Below are 10,000 nucleotides of genomic sequence, written 5' to 3' on the forward strand. Positions count from 1 at the left end.
CGACGTCTTCAACCTGGACAAGACTGGACTCTTCTGGCAGCTGCTTCCGAACAAGACCATGGCTTTCAGGGGAGAGCGGTGTACTGGAGGAAAGAAAAGCAAGCAAAGGATCACTCTTCTGGTTGGGGCAAACATGAGCGGCAGCGAGAAGTTCCCTCTTCTGGTGATTGGCAATTCCAAGAAACCCCATGCCGTCAAGAACAAAGAGATCCCAGTCAAGTACAAGGCGAACTCGAAGGCGTGGATGACGGCGGAGCTTTTCGAGGAGATGTTGCGTGCGTGGAACGGACGACTCGGCCAGCAGGGACGCAGAGTGCTGGTCTGTCTCGATAACTTCTCTGGCCACCCTCCCGAGCTCGAGCTGAACAACATCAAACTGGTCTTCTTCCCACCCAACACGACAGCCAATTCGCAACCAATGGATCAGGGAATCATAGAGAACCTCAAGCACCACTACAAGAAGCTCCTGCTATGCCGCCAGCTTGAGGCCAAAGACGAGGGAAAGGAGTTCAAGTTCACGTTGCTCGACGCTCTACACGTCGCCCGGCGTGCTTGGGAGCAGGTCGGCAAGTCGACGATCAGGAACTGTTTCGCGAAGGCCAAGTTCATCGAAGAGGAGATCCAAACTGAGCCACAGGATGCGGAGCTGCCCGACATCTGGGAAGCTCTGCCTGCCGAGGAAAAGATGCACGAGAACGAGGAGATCGAGCTGTCTGACTTTCTCGAAGCCGACGAGCGCCTCGCGACTGGCGGGTATTTCACGCTGGAGGAGATTGCGGAGGAGATTCTGTGCAGTGAGGAGCCGGTGGAAAGCGAAGATGACGAGGTAACTGTCGAGGAGGAAATCGTTCCATTCGAGGAAGCCCAGCGCGCTTGTAGCACCGTCCAGAAGTTCATGCAGCAGAGAAGCGGGAAGCCCGGTGTGATGCAAGCGTGTGATCGGCTAGACAACGAGATGCACGAGATCCGCCGAAAGAAGATGCGCCAGCCGACGATTCTTGAAAGCTTTGTGTGTCGTGAATTTCTCGCCATGCCATATGTTAGTGTGTGAACTCTGTTAGTGTGTGTATGTTCTCCGTTCGCTTAGCTTATACAACAGTCGTGCCTTTTACTTGCTGGAATAAATTTTGTCTAAAGATTAACTACAGATGGGTAACTTGAGAAAATAAGGCCGTTTTTACAAAATCTCGTTACTATGCCACTCTCGCTACTATGCCACTTTTTCTCGGTCCCGACGGGTGGCATAGTAACGAGCTTTGACTGTATACACATATATAGGTATACAGATAAATATATACACATATAGGTATATACATATATATATATATATATATATATATATATATATATATATATATACATACATATACATATACATAATTATATATATATATACACATATATATATATATATATATATATATATATATATATATATATATATATATATATATATATATATATATATATACATATATACACATATGTATGTATACATACACATATATATTTATATATATATATACACCGGGACCAGTATACTGGTACTCAGTTCGCCGACCTCGGAAGGATGACAGGCTGAGTCAACCCCCTGGTGTTAATTCAGCAGCCAACGGGAATTGAACTCAGGACTCTGGGATCCCAAGCCGCCACCCTAACCACTCAGCCAACACCAGGCTTCATAGATATACATATAAATATGTATATATATATATATATATACATATATATATATATATATATATATATATATATATTTACATATATTCATACATACACACATGTATATATATATATATATATATATATATATATATATATATATATATATATATATATATATATATATATACATATATATACATATACATATATATACATATACATATATATACATATACATATACATATATATACATATACATATATATACATATACATATACATATATATATATATATACACATATATACGTATATATACATATATTTATATACATATACATATACATATACATGTATATATATATGTATATATATGTATATGTATATATATATATATATATATATATATATATATATATATATATATATATATATATTATGTTTATGATTACTTCAATATTTTGAATGTTGTTCAAATCGTTCTTTTGTGTGAAATGAATTAAGACATCGCTTACAAGGATATATTTTGTTTGCTGTTCTGAATACCTGAGAAGAGATTAATCTTGATATATTATTGATGTATGTATAATGTGAATTCTTTCCAACACTAAAATATAAAAGATCAATGTGTGTTTCTTCATTTTTATGGTTGTTTGAAATTTTTAATATTTGAACTTTGTTTGTATCCGTTAATCCATATACATTAATAGAAAGATTATTCTTTTTCTCAAATTTAGGAATATCTGTTAGTGGCATTGGGAATTTAAAATCTTTAATGTGCAAGGTATTCTCATATTTCATATATTGTTTTACTCTTTCTGAATTACAATTTGGTGGATGTTAGTGAGCAAGAACAGACCAGAGAAAACATTTATTACCATTGTTCTTAATATTAACAACTGCCTTCTTTAGTTTTATTTATTTTGGTAATTCAATACAAGAAGAAGCTTCAAGAGGGTTTGACTTTAAAATGTGTATATCGAAAAAGATGATTTTTTAAATCTGAAATCCACTTCCTACCACCGTATTATCAACATCCTCCTCTTGTCTTCATAGTTCTTCATAAACCCCACTATTCAAAAAATCTTGAAATGATGTTATAAAATGAAGATCTGTTCTCATATAAGGAGTTTGTTCTTTATCTTGTCTTTTCATTTTCACTCCCATATAAAACTTTAAAGTTTTCATTTCTTTTAATGTTTTTCTTATAATGTAAAAAGAAAACTAATACTAAAAATATTTCATATATTAAAAGTAAAAATAACAGGGTTATACAAAAAGGTATATGTTTGGTGTGTGGTTCAAAAAAAAATCAATTTATCTCTAAACACAAACTCGGAGGAGATATACAAAAGTTTTTATAAGGAAGTAAACTTACAACTACTGGAATACCAGGGGAATTACATCTACCAGGGTATTCTTTCTGTGGTCCAGGCACAAACTTGGATAAAAGATTAGATGAGACAGACAATCCTAAATCATGGAGTAAACCCATCAATAGAGTTGATGAAGTGTGCATGAGACACGATATTGATTATGGGAATACCACAACTTTGGAAGAAAAGCATGAAGCCGATAGAGAAATGTTGTATAATTTGTCTCTGATACAAAATCCAACCTTGAGAGAAAAAGTTGATAGGTTCATCGTGAAGAAGATGATCAGTGCTAAATTGAAACTTGGACTTGGAAATTCAAAAAACTTATAGGCTCTAATGATGTCATTAAGACTGAAGAGCAATTAGCTGATGAATTACATAAACCAATATTCACAAAGTTTCGTAGAAGGAAGGTTTATTCCAAGGAAGTTGATTATATCTGGTCCGCTGATTTGATTGAACTCAATAACGATAAGGGGTACACGTATGCTTTAACTGTTATTGATTTGAGGAGTAGATATGCATGATAGAGTAGATAATAGTCCCTTTAAAAAACAAAACAGGCAATACTCCTATGTTAGCCTTTCAACAGATATTTAAGAAAAGTAAGAGAAAACCTAAAAAATTGTGGACTGATGAGGGTAGAGAGTTTTATAACAAGACATTTATGAATTATCTAAAAAATAACAGTATTGCATTATACAGTACCTTTAATGAAGGGAAGGCCGTTGTTGAACGTTTTAATCATACCTTAAAAGAGAGACGATATAAAAAATTCACAGAACTCGGTTCACAACAATGGTCATATTTTATTCAGGATATTGTGGATAAGTCTAATGACACGATTCACACGTCAACGAACATGAAACCATCAGAAACATTTACAAAATTAAAATATGAAAAAGAGATTAATATCAGAAAACCTAAGTTCAAAGTTGGTGATATCGTAAGAATATATAGGTGGAAATCTCATTTTGAAAAAGGTTATTTTAAACGATGGACGAACGAACTTTTTAAAATTGTTTATGTAATAGATACGGTTCCTTGGACTTATAAGATATATGATTTAGAAGGGGAAGAGATTTTAGGTTGATTTTATTCACAGGAATTACAAAAGACAAAACTAAGCAGATAATACCCATGGGAGCAATGGGTTGGTTCTTTTCTCCCTCCTCCTATACACCGTTGTGGACACTCGAGGGCCAAGTCCGAGGTGTATAACAGTATATAATGTGTGTCAATGGGGACGTTCTTAGATCTGTGAACCCCAAACACAGACTCCTCAACTGAATAGTCAAGGCTTAACTTTTGTTTGTTGGTGTGTGTGTGTGTGTGTGTGTGTGTGTGTGTGTGTGTGTGTGTGTGTGTGTGTGTGTGTGTGTGTGTGTGTGTGTCCCAACCCTCACATTCAAAATCTTAACCCCAACCCTCACATTCAAAATCTCAACCCCAACCCCCCAACCCTCGCCCAACACAATGTCTTTTTCAAACTGAGATTTCCACCGATATATATTTTTTACGTTTTTTTCTCTTCTTCCAATTCTGTCTTTTAAGGCTTTCAGGTTTGATGATGTATAAAGGGGAGTAAGCCTGCACTTTCTTCCCAGAACTAACAATATATATTTTTTATGTTTTTATCTTGCCAAAACGAAGTTTTTGCAAGATATGTTCATCAGCTTGTATGTTTTTTTGTTTTTTTTGTCTGTAATCACATATAAAAAATTCTGCAGAGCACAGTTATCATTGGAAATTTTTGTAACTTCGCATATCAGAGGCCTATAGAGGTCCCTTTTAGCGCACAAAATTTAAGGTCAAGGTCAAAGGTCAAGGTCACTTTGTCGCAAATCAGGGGAGTCGACGAAACCCTTATTTTTTGAGTAATTTTGATCGGATCGTCTTCAAACTTCATGGGAATATAGTTCATGGTCTGGTGCTCAGCTGATTAATTTTTGGTGGTGATTGGCCTTGACCGTCATGGTTAGTGGCTCAGGTCAAACATATTTGACCCCAAGGTCAAATTTTCAAGTTTTAGGAACCATATCGTGTAGAACCTCAAATTGAACACCTTGATGAGTGCTTTCTAGATATGTCAAGCTTGAGACATTATGATGTCATTTGGTGACGTGATGAGGCAAACGCATATTTTTCATGGTTACTCTGTAGAACAATTCTCATCGGAATCTCCCGTAGGCAGATATTCCTCAAGGAGTCGCTCCTGGTGGATAGCAGCTCTGTTCACCTCAGTGTGACCTTAAAGAAGTCACACGTGGTCACCTTTTGGCAAGATACGGGTCACCCTGCGGGTGACATTGGTTTTATTTTCTCTTCTTCCAATTCTGTCTTTTAAGGCTTTCAGGTTTGATGACGTAGAAAGGGGGAGTAAGAACTTTCTTGAGAGGTTTCGATCCCAAAGAGTGGTAGCATTTCAAGTCTCCAAAATAAACCAAACTTTCCAAGTCTCCAAGGTATAACCACATTCCTGTTGAGTTTCCAAGATACAAATCACATTGTGAGTTATCAAGCCAGAACCCACATTTCAAGTCTCCAAAAATATAACCATCTATCCAAGACTCCAAGGTAGAATCACAATTTCCAGAAATATTGTGGGTTTCGGTGATAGATCTCACATAGTATAACTGTGGATCATCAAGGAAATCTCCATTTTTCCAATTTTTATGGGTTTCAGTGATAGATCTCACATAGTATAACTGTGGATCATCAAGGAAAACTCCATTTTTCAAAATGTCTGAAATTTGTGAGTCTCCAAGGTAAAACTTGTATTCTGGCTCATCAAGGTATAACTTGTTCAGTGGGTATTGTCTTGATAACTCACAATGAGTACTATTGTTGCAAAACTCTTTTTCAGGATTTTGCTGGTCTCCAAGGTATAACTCTTTGGTTGGGTCATCAAGGACGAACTCGTTCTGTGGGTCTTGGTCGCTCATAAGGTCTTCAACCAAGCCAACAATTTCGCCCCAAGTTGTAGCAAAAGCAGTATTTTCATTTCGTATATCAGATACAATTTCCTGTGAGAGAAAATAATAATGTATTAATTAAGTGATTTCATTATTAAATGAGTATGCTTCAATCAAACTTTGAAAATAGGAAAATAAAATCTTACCTCAACAGATGAGAGGTTTGAATCCAGTTCATCAACTTGAAGGTTTAGTTCCATACAAGTAGTAGAACTCCAAGGAACCCCAAAGTCATCCCACTCAAGGCCGAGCTCGTTCTGTGGGTCTTGGTCGCTCACAAGGTCTTCAACCAAGCCAACAATTTCACCCAAAGTTGTGGCAAAATCGGTATTTTCAGATACAATTTCCTGTGAGAGAAAATAAAAATGTATTAATTAAGTTATTTAATTATTAAATGAGTCGATGCGTAAATCAAACTGAAAATAGGGAAATAAAATCTTACCTCAATGGATAAGAGGTTTGAATCCAGTTCATCAACTTGAAGGTTCAGTTCCATACAAGTGGTCGATCTCCAGGCAAGCACACAGCACACCATTGCCAGCAAAAAAAGATGTTTAAAATGGAGCCTGGGCTTGAGGCTTTTATAGGGAAAGACTGGTGGGTGTGGTTTCCTTTGGAAATTCCCTGGGCAAGCCCAGGCAAGCCATCGTTGGGAAATTTTTCAAAACCATAACATTCTAGCATTTTCTAGTGATTTCTTTGTGAGTCAGAGATGAACTGGAAATGATGTAAGAGCAGGCTGGGCTAAGCAAAAGTGGGCGGGGCCTCAAAGTGGGCGTGGCTTATAAAATACCTCATGAAAAGTGGGCGGGGTCTATGAAAAGTGGGCGTGGCTTAACAAAAAATAACTTGTGGCTCAGGAGGTGGTCAAACAAGAGCATTAAGAGAAGTTTATCATTTCGTAATGGCACAAAAGGTGTATCTTAAAAAATATAAAGATTCAAATGTTTTATTTTTAAATATTTTAGATGGGGATTATTGTGCAAAGAAAATAAAACTATTGAAGGAATGTGAGAATGAACAAATCTTAATATGTTCAATGAGTGAGCTAAACAATATGCATTGGTTATTTGAAAAAAAAGTGTCCCTAGGTTAAAAGGGGAGACAAATAAATATACCTTGGGATAAAAAGGGGGTTTACTTTTTTGGGGAAAAAATGAAAATCCCCCATTCATTTACATGGGGAAAAGTGAGCCAGAATCAGTATATTCACCCTACTCACATGTTCGACGTAGGCTCCACGTTCTCTGATCACTGCCTGCAAACGCGTTGTCATGTTCTCCATCACTTTGGGAAACGTTTCCTGAGGAATGTTCTGGATTTCTTGGTGCATGTTTTCATTCAGCTAATCAAGAGTCTGAGGCCTAGTGTTTCCATATATCCTGTCCTTGAGATACCCCCACAAGAAGAAGTCTGGAGGGGTAAGGTCAGGGGGAATACGGTGGCCACTCAACGTCTTCGTAGAGGGAGATAAAGTGGCCCTCAAACTGTTGGTTGAGAAAACACCTTGTTTCCCTGGCTGTATGAGGCGGTGCCACATCCTGCTGGAACCACTGGGTTCTCATCTGGATCAGGTTGTTTCTCCTACGGACCTGAGTACTGAGCTCAGGCAGATAGAATTCCTGAATCATTTTGCAATAGTTTCTCTGGTTTACCGTGCAAGTGCATCCCTGGTCATCTTCAAAGAAGTATGGACCAATTATCCCATACCAACCAACCGCCATCCACATGGTGACTTTGAGAACAGATTGAGGCACCAGTTCAGTTGATGCATTACCAGGATTTTCAGTTCCCCAGTACCGAAAGTTTTGCTTGTTTACCTCCCCGGACAAGTGAGCATGGCGTTCGTCCATCATGTCAAGTTTTTTGAGGAAGTCTGCATCTTCCTCCAACTTTCCTGAGAAGCAATTTGCAAAGTCTAGGCATTTGCATTTCTGTTGATCAGTAAGCACCGTTTCCATTTAAATTTTGTATGGAAAGGCATGAATGTCTTGGCGAAGGATCCTCTGAACGGTGCTCTTATGAATGTTTGTCTCGGCAGAAAGTCGTCGAATCGATTTTTTTGAACTCTGAACGACCGCCTGTCTCACCATTTCCACATTTTCTTCACTACGACCTGTCCTCTTCCTACCACTGTGACCCTTGTGAAGGTCACAGATGGTTCCCACATTGGTAAACTTTGCGATGGTGCACTTTGTTGTCTGAAAGTTTGGTGCATGGCGTAAGTGGATACCGAAATGTCTCGAGTAAAGACGTTGCACCTGTATGACACTTTTTGTCTGGTGCCAAAGTTCAACAATTTTCGTCCGTTGTTGTACGGTCAGTCTTGGCATTTTTCTGGCGCTTGCTTGGGATCAAAATAAACTTCAGGATCTCTGCAACAAGAAATGAAGCATTAGTGACAAAATTACTGCTTTTTTAGGATCAAACAAAGCATTTTGAAAGTTGTATATGTTTTTGGGACACCATATATATATATATATATATATATATATATATATATATATATATATATATATATATATATATATATATATATATATATATATATATATATGTTGTTGTTCTTCTTTCGGTTGCTCCCGTTAGGGGTCGCCACAGCGGATCATCTGTTATGATTCGCATACTGATTTGGCATAGGTTTTATGATGGATGCCCTTCCTGATGCAACCCTGGTCACCTCTTACGACACAGGGATAAGGATTGGGTTTCACCATGATTCCGGCCTGCCCTACACCCTCTCATAGCGCGGCCCAGCACAGAGCACCAGTCCTCAAGCGATCCTCCAACCCAAGCCTCCGAGTAGCCGGATCACAGACGCACGCCACTACACCCAGTATATATATATATATATATATATATATATATATATATATATATATATATATATATATATATATATATATATATATATATATATATATATATATATATATATATATATATATATATATACTAGCATATACCCGTGCTCCGCACGGAGTTGAATGGGTGGCAAAAGGTGGATGAGGCATAATAGTTGATGTTATGGGAAGCTGGGGAGGGTGTCCTTCGGGATGTGATGCACTATGGTTATCTGTCCTGAATTTTCTAAAGGACTTCCCTGTAGATGACATTTTGGGTGAGTGTCTTGTTGCTGAATAGTCCTTGTGAGGAATTATTGTCCACTTTGATAGATATATAGGAGTAACCTCCTGCACGTGAAAATGCAACATATAGTTGGCCATGGGAGAACACGGGGGCTGGGAGGTATATTCCGAGTTTGTCAAATGTTTGGCCCTGGGATTTGGTTATGGTCATTGAGTATGCGAGTCTGACTGGAAATTGCATCCTCTGCAGTGTGACTGGAAGGTTGGCGTCTGATGGGCCAAGTTTAACATGATAATATATACGCCTAGCCCTTGACTGAACAGGAGCAGTGGAGGGTGAGCGATAATCAGAATGCAAATTTCAATGAATGGCACTTTTTGGCGCACATCCGACGATCGAACACCACTTGGACGCTTTAATTTAAAGACCACACACGCAAGACACAACACAGGTAACGATGGCGGTTGATATTGACAATTAATGTAATGAACGGCAGTTGTTTGGGTGCATCCGACAATCGAACAGTTAACACACACACATTCAAGGTACAGAATCTATTGTCGGACACCGCGCTTTCGAAGAACAAAGAAAAGAAAAGAATCCGGGCAATGAAGGGATGGCCTCATATGGGTCATCAGCCGTAAGCTGTATCGTGCAATTTCGTTCCACTCATCGGGGGGGGGGGGGTGGGGGGGGTAGACAAAACCTTGATAATATGATAGTATATATCGAAATACATACATATGTAAAAGTTCTCCACTCAAACAGCTGCAGTTATTGTGTATTTTCATCTTGAAAATCGATGCATTCGCCGCGTTCCTCATTTGAACTCAGATCACTTGTGGGCCACGTGACACCTCAACAGCCAATAGATCGGCTGACATGGTATGCAAAT

At 38.1% G+C, this 10,000-nt stretch overlaps 2 long non-coding RNA genes across 3 annotated transcripts in view; one reads left to right on the forward strand and one right to left on the reverse strand.

Moving 5' to 3' along the window:
• Positions 1 to 10,000, forward strand: part of LOC147032743 (uncharacterized) — an 83,669-nt gene that overhangs the window by 40,538 nt on the left and 33,131 nt on the right. The window lies entirely within an intron of this gene.
• LOC147032744 (uncharacterized) lies at positions 4,119 to 7,222 on the reverse strand. The gene is made up of 2 exons (XR_015055344.1): positions 6,162 to 7,222; positions 4,119 to 6,066 (listed from the first exon to the last, which is right to left on the reverse strand). It is a non-coding gene; the product is annotated as an uncharacterized LOC147032744 (long non-coding RNA).

Source organism: Eptatretus burgeri, chromosome 2, assembly GCF_056783735.1.
Source record: "Eptatretus burgeri isolate ZD-2024b chromosome 2, Ebu_testis_v1, whole genome shotgun sequence".
Classification (NCBI taxonomy): domain Eukaryota; kingdom Metazoa; phylum Chordata; class Myxini; order Myxiniformes; family Myxinidae; genus Eptatretus; species Eptatretus burgeri.